Below are 15,512 nucleotides of genomic sequence, written 5' to 3' on the forward strand. Positions count from 1 at the left end.
ATTCATTGATTATGCACCTCTATACAGGGAAAACAAACAAAAACTTACAATGAAAGAGAACTTAGTGTCAATGGGAAAAAGTAGAATAGCAAGCAGTCTGTAGGAATAATAGCTGAAATGTTACCTCTGAACTTCTATTGTGGTGTTTAGAAATAATTCAAATACAAGGTTTTTAGATCTCTTTTGCTGTTGTGTTTTAGACCCTGGGAGCAAGCTTAAGTTATTGACAGGCCTGTGAGACACTGAAGGTCATTCCACAAATACAGTTTTATGTTTACACTCCCTTGTACAACTCAAATATATTCTGACTTGATCTTTAAAGTTAGATGTATTGAAGTGCTCATTTCTCATATGCAATTTATCCCATGTTCAAATTTCTCTTGCTGTTATTTAATGGACATCCATATTTGCCTCGCAGATGCTATCCAAATCAGTGTTTTCATCTAAGGACTTTTTCTGGTTCATTATATCTGTAACAAAATGAAGAAATAGAAAACTTCAGTGTTTTGTTTTTTTTCTTTATTTAATACTCAATGGATTTTAAAAATATGTTCAAGTACACCCAAAAAGATGAATATAACACTGGGAGTACTTCTAGTTTTGTTTTATTGTTTACATTATAGTAGCACTTTAAAAGCTTCTACAACAGTGTAGTAGTATCTGTATCTGTACCATCTGTAATAGTAAATTAATCTTCACAGAAGTATGAGAATAGGCACTGATGCACAGTCATTGCTGTTATTACCTTGTTAGTATGTGTTTGAGTATGGTTATCTCCAGAGGCATTGCACAGACGTTTCCCATACAAAGTTTGGGGGACAGAGCTGACCAAGTTAATCCCGAGAGACAGTTTGGAGTCCTTTTCTTTTGAAGGATAAGAAAGTTTAGCCATCTGGATGTCAGTTGTACCATGCTGCTTATTCTCCGAGCTAGAGAATGGCCCCTGGCTTGTTTCCTTTAATAATATAAATTGGTATGGACTTGTAGATTGGTGCAGCTAAAATAGATTGTACCTATCTGGAGAAGCTAAAGGTTCCTATGTGAAAGGAGAGCAATAAAAGGAGTCCCGGAAAACACCACTAAAATTCATGCCAACACAGTAGTGTCCTGCAGCCTCCTATTGCCTGGACCTGGTAGTGATGTATGACAATGCTAGTTCTAATGGTGAGTTACTGGTGAGTTTAAGAAGTTATGCTTGCATCCTCTGGGTCCAGATTCACTTTCCATAACTGTTCTAAACAAATTGTTGTTACTGGAATTTGTTTCACCTTCTGTTTTTCATTTTCTACTCTTCCCCCCCCCCACATTTGCCTAATAAAATGCGTTGTGGAAATAAAAAGAAAAAAGCAAACAAATGAAAAACAAGACAGGACTCCTGGGTAATGAGTTATCTTTGTATCTAGTTTTATTTGTTGTTGCTTGTTTGTTTTTGCAGAAGTTTTATAACCTTTGCTTTGCCTGCTGGAGATAGTACAGCAGCTAAGGTATGTTAATAGATCTCTACTGTTGGGGAAGTCCTGCTGTCAGAAGGTTCCTGTCCCGTTGAATATTTTGTGCAATGGAGAGGGAAATGGAATGCAGTCTTATTTTTGCTACAGTGAATAATTCTCAAGCAGAGCACATAGGACAGTTCACAGAAAGATAAATTCAAGGTTTATATAAACTGTACTTCAAGATTTGTAGGAAAGGTCTGTTTAAAAGATACAGATGCTCTGAATTCCCCTGTTGCACTGGCCTACTTATTTTTTTTTTTCTGTTGTTGTTTATATTTAGTTCATCTCTGAATACGCTAAGCAACAAATATACCATAAAGAATTTCCATGTGGATGACACTTTCTAAGAAAATACAATAAAAATAAATAATTAATAAATGGATGAAACTAAAGTTTTTCTCAGGTTTTTTTTTTTTTTTTTTTTGCTTCCTATTTATTCTCCAGTATTCCCATCACTGTTCTATTTCTTACAGTTTTCATACTATGTTTTCTATTATTTTTGTTATTTATTTTCCTTCCTTCACTGTCTCTTTGTACAATATAATATTTCTTTTTTTCTTATTTCTTTTCCTGGACTACCATAACTAATTTACTATAGTCATTCTTCCCTTGCTATTTTACCTTTGGTCTTGGTATGTATTATTCTGTCTTTATACTCTGCTTGGTATTTCTCTCTATCATTTTCCCCTTAGCTTTCTCTTTTCTCTTTTCCTGAAGCATTCACTTCCTTCTAATATATCCTGTCCTTTAGGTAATGACAGAATATTCATTCTTTAAGGATACATTGTAAGGCAGAGCTGTATCTCTAGGATATCTCTGTCTTGAATTTACTTTAGATTAATCTACTTACTGTGAGTAATGCTACACTATTTGAAGTTTAGACATGTTAGAACACATCTTGTTGATACAGTTCAGTTTCCAGGTAAATATTCTAGGACTACTTCCCATAATCTATTTTTCCACCCATCTGATACTCAATGGGTGTACTTTTGTATATAGGATTCTGCGGCAGGTTTTTTCTGATTTTTTTGTTTGTTTGTTTGTTTGTTTGTTTGTTTTGTTTTGAGGGTTTTTGTCTATTTTTGTATTTCTACATTACATCAGTAAACAACAGTTCTGTGTTTATAAAGCTTGCTATGCAGACTAGCAAAAGTATTCATAATGAGATGCAAATTCTTTGACCCTTGTATGGGTCTGTCTGACATGGGATTAGCTTCCTAGAAACTCACATGATAGTTCTTTATAACAGTTTGGCAGTTCATGCCCCATGCCATCATGCTTAACAAAATGGCACAGCAGTGGGTTTAGGGATGTTAGCTATTTTTTTTCCTCAAGAACTGGGCATCAGTCTACACATGGTAAGTGATAATTGATTGCCTTATCACCTGCATAATTCCTTTTTTCTTCTACTTTTACTCCAATTGCTTTTTGTTTTTTTTTAATCTTGACCCACAAGCTTTCTTGCTTTTGTTTTCCCCTCCTCTCATCCTAGTGGATATGAAGGAGGGAAAAGAGAGAATAGATGTCAATGTATGACACTGGTGTATGCACAAGAGGGACGTGACAGGTAGAAGTGGCTATAATCAGTGACTGAAGTAGTGTACAGAATAGCTGTTTTCTTAGTTGCCCAAATATGCTTGTCGCATTGGTTACTGAACATTTTGTTCCCTGTGTGAGCAGCTAAGGTTGAAAACAATCTCAAAAATCCTGGTTCTCAGGTTTATTTTGCAAGTTTAGAAGGGATTTAATTGCTTATTAATTGCCTATGAGCCAGAGAGAATGTATGATAAAGTAATTCCAGATGTAAATCAATCTCTGCTAGCTACATAGGCTATGCAGTTAGCTGTTGCAATTAGTCTTTCAAAATAGACTCATCTAGTAAACTAATGCAAACTTCTTGAAGGATAGAGACAGATTAGTCATTTCAGTTGTGAATTTGATGTGATATCACCCAGAGACATCTTGAAAGAAATGTAACAGACCTGTCCTCAATTGGCAGTGGTGAAATTTCCAGTAGTGTTAGCATGACTAGCAAATATATGACAGTCCTAAAACTGTATTAATAATGATTAACTTACTCTGTGCAAAAGGAACATTCTGATCTAGAACTTTATTAACAGACACTTTGATTATGGTGTTTGGGATAGAGAGTACAGGACAGAGTTGGAGTGGAAAGAAAGAGAGCATTTGGTTCCTTCTGTGTATCTTGTATGTCAAGTCATTAAGTTTACTTCCTGTTTGGAATTCAAATATTGAGTCTTTGCCAGACTTCCAGATTAAAAATATAAATTCATAAAGGTGTGAGAATCCTTTGTGGTTGTTTTTTTTTTTTTTTTCCTCAAAGATTTCTTCCTGAGGTTTTTCTTGTGATAAGACTGAATGATTTGTTGAGGAGGCAATTGATGGGTGTTGTGTGGCAATCAACATCACTGTGTGGACAATTTTACATCCTTGGAGCTGTTTGCCTTCGGAAGATAGTGCTCAGGACAGTTTACTGGCAGAAGATCTAGCCTGTGACCAAATAACTCCTGTTTGCTATGGAAGGCTGGGGGATGATGCCATTGTATCCTGTGAAGGCAAGATACAAGTTGGTGCCTCCCTGCTTCCTCTTATCTGTTGGCAAGACCAGGAAGATAAGAACAAAGGAGTTTCCTGCTGAGATCCCAGAGCCAGAAGCTGCCACTCAAAGGAGAACTGACTCAACCACTTTGGATTTGAGCTGTCACACCAAAGACAGCTGACTCGACCACTTTGAAACTATTGAAAAGGGGCCGTCGTTTTCATCAATAGACCAACTCTGCCCGACAACCCACCACTACTGAGGATCAAAGACAGAACTACGAACCTCGCTGGATCCATGGTGGTGACTATGTCCCTCTTGCTGCCTATAAAGACTCCTTGCTTCTTCTATCTTTTCTATTGCCCTCCTTCCCTTCCCCATTACCCTAATCCAGAATAGTGTCCGTCCTCCCCTCCCCATTTCCCTGATTAAGATTTGTAATAAACTGGTCAGACCAACATTTGAACTGTTGCTTCTTAATCTCACGCTGGGTATATAGATAATAAAAGAACCTCCTCTCCCTCCTATAAATTGGAGTGAAACAAAAGGAAGGACAAAGGAGGAAAACCAAAAAAAACACCCCCAAAAAAACCAAAACAAACAAACAAAAAAAAAAACAGGTAGTACTTGAAATGACAAAGGAGAGAGGTTTTAGAAGACTTTACCTCTTAGCAAGGTAACATGAGAACACGAGCTTCCTTCAATAACAGATGGGATATGAGAAGTCATGTCAGCGTAGTTTTGTGATACGTTAGCACCCTGACCTCTTAATGGATAGAAAACTTGCCTTTGATATTTAAAGACCATTCCCTTCAAATTTGTTTTCAACGCCACTCATTTGCATAATTGTTTAACCTTGAATTCATGGGTTGCTTTTTCATGATGTGTAAATGTTAACCATTTATACATGTTGTCTTTCATTTAAAAGGAAAATCTCTCAACTATCAACTTCACCTAATGGCAGAACAACTTTTATCTTCATTTACCAAACACCCTATGATCTCTTGTCCCTCACAATTTAATTAGACAACTGTGAAGTATTGGTAAACACTAATTTAAGTATAAAGTCAAATAATGTGGGTTAGCATAAAATTGCAAATTGCATCCCTGCAGGACAACTTGATAACCCCTCCCAAGAACTTTTACTCAGATATCAAATAAAACAAAAATAGTCAGCACTTAATGAATTTATATCACATTTTATGTCTTTCTATACATCACTTGATGTTTTGTTGTCTGCTGGTGCTTTTAGAGATTTCCCTTGTTGATAATGTTTTTGTGTTGCTACTAGGTCTAATTTGGCTTTCTGCTAAGCCTTTGAATTTTTTATAATAAAGTAATTTGCAGATGCTAGTAGATAAATTAACACAGCAAATGCAGCTAAATTGCATAATCACACAGATTGATTTTGTGTTAGCCTTTGAGATGTATAGATACCTTGTGGCATCTCTGTCAAGAAAAAGCAGTGAAAGCATAAACCTTTCAATTTCTCTGAAAAACAAGGAAAACATCTCACAGAATCAGAGAAAAATGCAGCCATTCAACTGAAATCCCAAATGGTTTATAAATGTTCGGTATATTGATATCATTCAATATTAGCGTTAACTGTCCCCTCACACTTGGGACGCACCAGAAAATACTCTTATAAAGCACGATTTAGATAACCAGCAAAGAGTGGGATTTGTTTTCTTTAGTATTGTCAATGATTTAGAAGAGGAAAAAAAAAAGTAAAAGATCTGCAAAAGTCATTGAATTCTATGTTCAGAAGAGGCTTCTTGGAGGAAAAAAAAAAATAAAAAATTGCAGCATCCCAGGATTAATGTGACTGGGTAAATATGTTCAGGAACACCTGCAGAATACAAAACAATATTTCCTGTGGTTAAAATAATTTCAGGTTGTGTGGAGAGAAGTGAATTTTTGTATGAAGTTTGGCTAGCATCTTATGAAGGAGCATTGTCATGTGCAGTATCACTTGTAATTACAGATTTGCTTGAGTATGTTCTGTGTGGCAGTAATAGGGATAGGTTTGTCAAGGATTTAAATGGGTGACTTTATAGATTTGTGGGTACCAAATCTATGAGCTAAATGCATTGTCCTAAGCTTCTGGCTAAGGTACCAGGAACATGTTTAATTTCCACTGACATTACCCAGTTATCTGAAACTACATACACGAAAAATTATTCAGGTCTACAAAAAAAATAAATTTGCAGTAACATTATTATTATTATTATTATTATTATTATTATTATTATTATTTCTCAGCCAATTCCAAGGATTCTGGTTCCACTGGAATTACATGCACCTGAGCTCCCCTAGGTTGCCTCTGTCTTCCTACCAAGTGCATTTCCAGTGCACATTTCCCATCTGAAACCTAATTTAAAGAAACAGAGTTGATTTTTCTATTTAAATACTACTTCATACAAAAATTTTAAAGAATGCTATAGAGTCATGAACTAGTGCAAATAGCTAACAACAGAAAACCACCATTTCAGGTCTCATTAAGGTTTGGATGCAGATATATGGTACTAGTCTGACTTAGACACTGAAACCTAACTGGCAGATTTGCTGCGTATTTGGCACATGTTTGAAAGAATTTCTGAGCTTGAACCTGCTTTGTGCAGGCATTTACACATAGAGCACAGGAAAATTTAACACTAAAGGAAACAAAACAGTTTATACAAAGGCAATATAAAAATATATGAATGTGTTAGGCAGTCATATTTTTGTTAATCAATAAAAGACTACTTAAAAAAGAAAGTTACTTGTTTCTTTTTTTTACATTTACTGTATATAAAAATCTATTTAATCTACTGCAACTAACTTTGCCAAAACAGTTGCAAAAAATTCTGTCAGATTGCTGCTTTGCTGCAGGGAAATCCTGAAACAGAGGTGAACAAACAAAAGTAGAGAAAAGTGATGAAGCAAGGAAGAACCAGAATTTGAACAGTTGATTAAGTATGTTTTTGACAGAAGTAGATTGGGAAAATTAAATGAATAAAGGTTTTAAAAAGAGAAATCTTATCTGGCTTTTTATGTCTAGGAATTAACAGGTCTGAGCACGTAGGACTAACTAACTTCTTTTGTAGGCACAGATCAGCAGGCAATCTCCTGAGAGCTATTTATCCCTTTTGTCTTGACCAGTTTTCTTAGTTTGGCATGAATTTCTTTCCATAGAGGTCTCTCTTTCTTGAGTGTACAAAGAGCTTGGATAGGTAAACTAAGATAGTTAAGAAGAAAGCCAAGTTTAATGTTAAATTGCCCCTTGCACTCTTCACAAAGTGATACTCGCATGTATAATGAATTATGTAACTTTAAGTAGCCCCTTTGTGCTGGAATAGACTCATTTCCTTATCTTGAAAAAAATCACAGAATCACAGGGGTTAGAAGGTCCTCTGGATATCATATAGTCTAGTGCCCTTTCTAGAGCAACTTCCTTGATTAGTTTGCACAGTAAGGTGCTCAGGTGAGTAGGGCTGGAGACTCTGTGAATTCTGAGCAGCCTGTTCCAGTGCACTATCACCCTCAAAGTAAAGTTGTTCTTATATTTGCATGGAATGTGCATGTTCCTGCTTTCTAGTCTGCGCCTGTTGCCTCTTGTCCTCTTGGTAGGCACCAGTGAAAAAAAGCCTGGCCCATCCACTTGTCACCTGCCTTTTATACAAGTGTCAATAAAATCCTCTTCTCAGTGTTCTGTTCTCCAAGTTGAACAGCCCCAGGTCTCTCAGCTGTTCCTCATAAGGGAGATGCTCCAAGTCCTTAATCATCTTTGTCACTCTCCACTGGTTTCTCTCTAGAATTTTCCTGTTTTTCACAGACTGGTGGGCCCAGAACCAGACACAGTATTCCAGATATGGCCTCATCAGCACAGAGTTCAGGGGGAGGAGCATCTCTTCCAACTTGCTGTCCAACTCTTTCTAATGCACCCTAGGATACCACTGACCTTCTTGGCCACAAGGGTACACTGCTGGCTCCTGGTCAACCTGTTGTCAGGCAGAGCGTTTAGGTCTTCCTTTGCAGAGCTCTTTTCCAATGGATCAGCCCCTAGCCTGCATGCTTATGCATACTGATTATTCCTGCCCTGGTGTTGGACTTAGTTTGTAAATTCAGGCAGTTTTTTCTCTTTTTTTTTTTTTTTTCCTCAGGAGTATTTTTCCCTTTGAATAATTAGTGAATATGCATTTGCAAAGAAAGCACATGAAGGGATATCACATAAATGTTATCTTATAATCTTACTAGTACCAGCAACAATCCAGGAAGATATTTGGAAAAGACGCTCAACTTAGAAATATTATATTCCAGAGGACAAATTATTTTTTGTAACATATTTAATGGCTTTTTAACCCATAGGAAAATAAAACTGTAAAGATTTGTTTACAATTAGTCTCTTATGTGTAAAGGAAACATTGGTAGAATTATTTAATATGCTCATTTGAAATAATTATATTGTAAATTGAGGCCCATCTAGTATTGACTTTATTATACAATCTATTTGAAGCAAATTCTGTTCTGCACCTATTAATTATTATATGATTACTTGTGCTCCTATTATTTATTCCATATACTAAACATTTCTCTCAATACTGAAATAAACGCTTTATTATACAATTTAAAATTTTGCCAAGAGCTTTATTTTTTCTTTTTAAAAATTAGTAAATACTTTTTTTTTCACTAACCTATTTAGTGTACTGCATCTACCCTTACATCTACAGTTTCTTCCAGTCAATAAATTTGGTAATGGCTCAGAGTGAAGAACATCTAGATAAATCAATTGCAGCGACTCCCATGCAACCTTACATTTTCCTTGGAGGCATCTTAGGAAAGAACTACCAGTTTCAATTTGGGTTATATGACAAAGTTTGATATTCACAGAATCATAGAATGGCCTGCGTTGAAAAGGACCACAATGATCACCTAGTTTTAACCCCCGGCTATGTACAAGGTCACCAACCACTAGACCAGGCTACCCAGAGCCACTTCCACCCTGGCCTTGAATGCCTCCAGGGATGGGGCATCCACAACCTCCTTGGGCAATCTGTTCCACTGCCTCACCACCCTCTGTGTGGAAAAACTTCCTCCTGATATCTAACCTAAACCTCCCCTGTCTCAGTTTAATACCATTCCCCCTTGTCCTATCACCATCCACCCTCATAAACAGCCGTTCCACTTCCTGTTTATACACTCCCTTCAAGTACTGGAAGGCCACAATGAAGTCTCCCTGGAACCTTCTCTAAGTGAAACAATCCCAATTCCCTTATTCTTTCCTTGTAATTACCACTATATGGGGCAAAAAAAGCCTCATTATTGGCTAATTTTTTCAAGTCACAAAATCACCAAGGTTGGAAGAGACCTACCAGATCATCCAGTCCGACTGTCCACCTATCACCATTTGTTCTTATTAAATCATGTCTCTGTCTCGCTCCAATTTATACGGGGGAGAGGAGGTTCTTTTAATATCTGTATACCCAGCGTGAGATTAAGAAACAGTGCTTCAGATGTTGGTCCAACCAGTTTATTAAAAATCTTAATTAGGGAGATGGGGAAGGAGAGGACAGACACTACTATGATTAGGGTAATGGGGGAAGGGAAGGAGAACAATAGAAAGGGAAAGAAGAAGCAAGGAGTCTTCGTAGGCAGCAAGAGGGACATAGTCACCACTGTGGATCCAGCATGGTTCATAGTTCAGTCTTTGATCTTCAGTAGTGGTGAGTTGTCAGGCACTGTTGTTCTGTTGAGGACGATGGTGACCACAGTGATGATGGCAACTTTTCAATGGTAGTACCAACTTATGAGTCCAAAGTGATCGAGTCAGCTCTCTTTGGAGTGACAGCTTCTGGCTCTGGGATCTCAGCAGAAACTCCTTTGTTTCTGTCTTCCTGGCCTTGCCATCAGATAAGAGAGAGCAGAGAGGCGCCAACTTGTACCTTGCCTTCACAGGATACAGTGGCATCATCTCCCAGTCTCCCATAGCAAACAGGAGCTATTTGGTCACTGGCTAGATCTTCTGCCAGTAAACAGTCATGAAAATTACCTTCCAAAGGTAAACAGCTCCAAGCAAATGTTTTCAAATGTAAAACTGTCCATATAGTGATGCTGATTGCCACACAGCAACACCCATCTCTCATTTCCTAGAGTCTTATCACAAGAAATAACTCAGAAAGCAAGCTTTGAGCCAGAAAACAAAGAAGGATTCATATAGTCCCTCAACACAATGTCTAAACATTCCTTGAAGATCTCCAGGGTCAGTGACTCCATCAACTCCCTGGGCAGCCCATTCCAGTGCTTGACCACTGTTTCAGAAAAGTAGCATTTCCTGATGTTCAGCCTGAATCTCTCCTGGTGCAACTTGAGGCCATTCTCTCTTGTCCTATTGCTAGTCACATGAGAGAAGAGGCTGACTCCCAACTCACTACAACCTCCCTTCAGGAAATTAATGAAAGCAATAATGTCTCCCTCGAGCTTCCTCTTCTCCAGACTGAACTACCCGATCTCCATCAGTCACTCCTCATAAGACCTGTGCTCCAAACCCCTCACCAGCTTCATTGGCCCTCTCTGGACAAGCTCAGGGCCTCAATGTCCTTTTAGAAGAGACTGCAGTATTTTCCAGCCTCGTGGAGGGATAGAAATTCATGATATCTAAAAGTTAATCTTCTGCAGTATGTTGGAGTAGGGATTAATCTCATTCAACTTTTGAAGTCCAAGCTATTGACACTTATAGCTGAGCTAATTATCTGGGCTTGCTTTCTAGTCAATGTAGGAAAAAAAATGTTGCGTGGAGGAAGTAATACATTTAAGATAGAAAAGATTTCTGTGATGTAACTGCCTATTTTTTTCATTGACTGTTAGGTCAAGTTTAAACATCTGTCTCAATCATTGTTCATTAAAAAATATACAGATGCTTTTAAAGAGAGAAATTTTACCTGCATCAAAAATCTCTATATTAGAATGTCAAAATACTTGAAATTTCTCATTACATATTTTATTAAAAATATATTTTTTCTGTAACTCTTAATGTAAACATATTTATAGAATTTCAGATAGGAAAGCTATGTCAGCTTTACATTGCTTGAGATCCATGTAACTCTTTGCTTCTTATTTCTTATTTGAATAAATGTGATGAATTTAAGCAATGATTCCCTTAATAAAAGATGATGATAAGAAAATTGACAATGAAAATCTTTTAAATTATGCTTCTTAAAAGGAGTTTGTCTTTCAGTCAGAGCAGTCCCACAAAAAATGTGACTACTGCAACTAATATTTCTATACATTTCTTGTTTTTGTTTTTTTTTTTTCCCCTCCATTTGTTTAACATCTTGATAAACAAACAAAAAATCAATCAATCAATCAAACAAACAAGCAAACAAAAGGTGAAAGATTAGTGGAATTTTAGGGTTTTAGTGGAATAATTTTAAGCGGAAACCTGCAGGGAAACTTAGCTTTCAAAGAAGGCTATTTGTGCTACATTATAGTATAGCTGATGTACTCACATTTTCTTGAAGTTACAGATACTTTTAATTTTTAATTTTCAGGACACGTGCATAATTGACATTACTTACTTGATTTTATTTCAGAAATTGTACGTTTTTAAAGTGACTGAATAAATAAATATTTTTTTCTCACAGATTACTGTAAATACAAAACATACTGTAAAGTAATACATCATACACAGTATTGTATCAAAAATATTGTATCACACTATAGCAGGCTACAAACTGCTTAAATACAGATCAAGCACATACTGGAAAAAGAATAGAGAACAACAAATTAATATATGTAAAAAACTGCATGTTTTTTCCTTGTACAAAACGTGACATCATAAAAGTATGTCCTTTTTTTTCTATAGATTTCATTTAATTCATAAAGAGAATGATGTCTGAGAAAGACTCAGATTTTAATTTTGCTTTTTGTCTTGTGACAATCAACGTGACCTTTCATGCATGAAAGCAGCTTTGATTATTTAGTCCACATAGGAAGTACGCAGCTAGTTTTAAGAGTTGGTTGCTGTGTAGGCTTTATGACAAAAAAAGAAAAGAATACAAGAAAAGCTTAAGTAGAAGGCTGGATATTAAGAAAGCTAGAATAAGGGGAACATGAGTTGATTCAGTAGATGCTTGAAGAAGAGAGAAGAGAGTATAATTTAGTAGCATTTTGCGGCATGTATAAGGAACATAGAAAAAGAAACTCAGAAAACAGCTTAATTTTCTTAATTTTCTGTGTCCTCTGGATAACTTTTCTTTGAGCTTATGGAAATAGAAAATTTATTTCACAAGACAAATGGTTTTGAGTGGGGCTAGAGTTATCTTTTTATGGAGCTTTGTAAGTAATATCTAATGAGGAATCTCTTCAGCAACCTATTTATCATATTCTCCTTCTCATTACTGAAGCCAGATTTTGATGCAAAATTCATGAGGTTAGAATAAAACAAACAGCATTAAAGGGACATCAAGACAGAAGACATGTAATGGATCCTCTGTAAGCATACAGGAAATCTTACAAGTCTGAAAGATGACACCGCTTGGAATCCAGCTGTCCAGTCAAGGGAAGTGATTGTCTTGCTCTTCTCTGTGCTGGTGTAGTCTCACCTGAAGTGCAGTTTTGAGCATTGCAATATAAGAAGGACATAAAACTACTACGGTGTCTACAGGAGAGCAACAAAGACTGTGAAGTTTTTAGATGACAAGACATATGATGAGCAGCTGAAGTCCTTTGGTTTGTTCAGCCCAGAGAAGACTGAGAAGCAGCTTCATGGCATTCTATAGCTCCTCACAGGGAGTGGAGGGGCAGCACTGTGCTCTGGTGACAGTAACAGGATCCAAAGGAATGGCATGGAGCTGCATCAGGGAAGGGTTAGGTTGGGAATTAGGAAAATGCTCTTCACCAGAGGATGATTGAGCCCTGGAACAGCCTCCTCAGTGCAGTGCAGATGGCACTTAGCTGCTGGACTTCAAGATGTGTTTGGACAGATCTTTTGGAAATATGGTTTGTTCTGAGTTCTTTGTGGATCCAGAAGTTGGGCTGAGTGATCCTCGTGGGTCCCTTCCAACTCAGCATATGATTCCTTGATTCTATGACTGTGCTTCAAAATTGGAGAAACAACTCCTACCTTTTGTATAACAAGAAGGAAAATGGAAATGAGATCTAGGGAACTGGATATAGGTGGAAAACATAGAGGCTAACAGTTGTAGGAAAGCATACGAAATACTTGTTCTACTCTTTATGACACATTCATTTACGACCATTTTTGAAAATGAAATGCAAAACATAATGCCAACATTTGGGAAAAAAATGATACTAAATTAGCTGTGTTAAAAAACACAGAGTTTCATGTACACCTATGTCTCGCTCCAATTTATAGGAGGGAGAGGAGGTTCTTTTATTATCTATATACCCGGCATGAGATTAAGAAGCAACGGTTCAAATGTTGGTCCAACCAGTTAATTACTAATCTTAATTAGGGAAATGGGGAAGGGGAGGATGGACACTATTATCAATTAGGGTAATGGGGGAAGGGAAGGAGGGCGATAGAAAAGATAGAAAAGAAGAAGCAAGGAGTCTTTATAGGCAGCAAGAGGGACATAGTCACCACCATGGATCCAGCGAGGTTTGTAGTTCAGTCTTTGATCCTCAGTAGTGGTGGGTCATCAGGCATTGTTGCTCTGTTGACAACGACGACGAAGCACGACGAGGACCATGGCGATGATGGCCCCTTTTCAATGCTTCAGAGTGGTCGAGTCAGCTGTCTTTGGAGTGACAGCTCAAATCCAAAGTGGTTGAGTCAGCTCTCCTTTGAGTGGCTGGCTCTGGGATCTCAGCAGAAACTCCTTTGTTCCCATCTTCTGGGCCTTGCCAGCAGATAAGAGGGAGCAGGGATGCCCATCTGCATCCTGTTTCTCACAGAACACGATGGTATCGTTCCCCAATTTTCCCACAACTAGCTGGAGCTGCTTAGTCACAGGCCAGATCTTCCGCCAGTGAACACTCCTGAGCACTCTCTTCTGCTCTTCTACAGAGCAAGCAGCTCTGGGGGAAGGGGCTTTCAAATGTTCCCAAAGCGATATCGATTGTCACACGGTTAGCACCCATTAGTTGCCTCCTCAACAAATCACTCAGAGTCTTATCACAAGAAATACCTCAGGAAGCAAGCTTTGAGCCAAAAAACAAAGAAGGATTCTCACAACCTACTAATTTAAATTACAGCAATGAAATTTTTGTATATAAATGTACACATCAAATATTTTATTACGTTGAAAAATTTCAAGACTTAGTAATGCAGTTTATTTCAGATGAGGTCAGAATTTAATCCCTGTAAAGTTGAAATGATTAATTACTGTTTAAAAAGCGATGCAGATCTTAGGATGAGAATACATACTGAAAGCATCAAGAGATATTATCCTTCCATGAAAAAATATTAACATTCCAAGAGAGCTATAAGTTCACAGAGATCTTTTTATCTGTTTTGTAAATATCAGGATTGCATGGTTGACATTAACAAAAATCCTCTGCTTTACTTAACCAATCTGAACAAATGTTTTGAACTAACTTTTAATGAAGTGGGTGCCATTGGTTTTCTATGTAGTTTTTAAGAAACTGTTTTGAGTTATCAGCGGATGAAAATGGAAAAACACTGTCAACAGAATTCAAAATAAACTTTTCTAATATAAAGGAACGAACATAAGTAAGAATATTAAAAATATCAGAACTTATAATTTGTCTTTGTTAGATTATTGGAGTCCAATAGTCTTTGACCAGTAGAGTATGACAATTGCAATATACAGTTGGGTCAAAAATACAAATATCATTCACAAGAATGGTCTTCATATATTCAGTGTCACAGTGTTGTGTGTCCCCAGTGACCAGGAAAGAATATGTGGATTAAATCCAGCTTGAGCTTTTTGCTCTCTTTAAAGCTCCTTATGTTGGTTCAATTTCTATATAGTGCTGGGCTGATCAACGTATATACATGCTGCTCTGTCTAGTTCAGGAAGATATACAAGAACTTTTTATTAACTCAGGAAAAATTGTTTACAAAACCAGTAGATTCATTCAACTGTTAAAGTCATGTATTTAAAATAAAGGCCACCCCATTTTTATTCTTGTTGACTGAGGTCCAGTTTTCTCTAAAATAGCTCTGGTCACTTCCCATTCTATTCTGAATGAGATTGTTTTTCATGAGCACGTTGCTGTGTCCATTCTTTCTGTGACTTCTGTTGTAGGACTTTTTTGCTTGGCCACAAAAAAATGTTGCCCTTGATCTTTTGGACAAGCAAGCAGTAATGAAATACAACTTTAATTGCAAGAAATCTATTATAAGTGTCTCTGTAATACACACAGGGATGCAACCTCCACTGTAAAATATAGAAATTAAGTAATAACTGGATGAAGACTTAAAAGCCAACAGCTAACTCGTATTTCCAAGTAGTTTGGATATTTTTTTTTTCTTGACCTTTTACCCACTTTTTTTT

The sequence above is a fragment of the Tympanuchus pallidicinctus genome, unplaced genomic scaffold (assembly GCF_026119805.1).
Source record: "Tympanuchus pallidicinctus isolate F22 unplaced genomic scaffold, pur_lepc_1.0 scaffold8, whole genome shotgun sequence".
Classification (NCBI taxonomy): domain Eukaryota; kingdom Metazoa; phylum Chordata; class Aves; order Galliformes; family Phasianidae; genus Tympanuchus; species Tympanuchus pallidicinctus.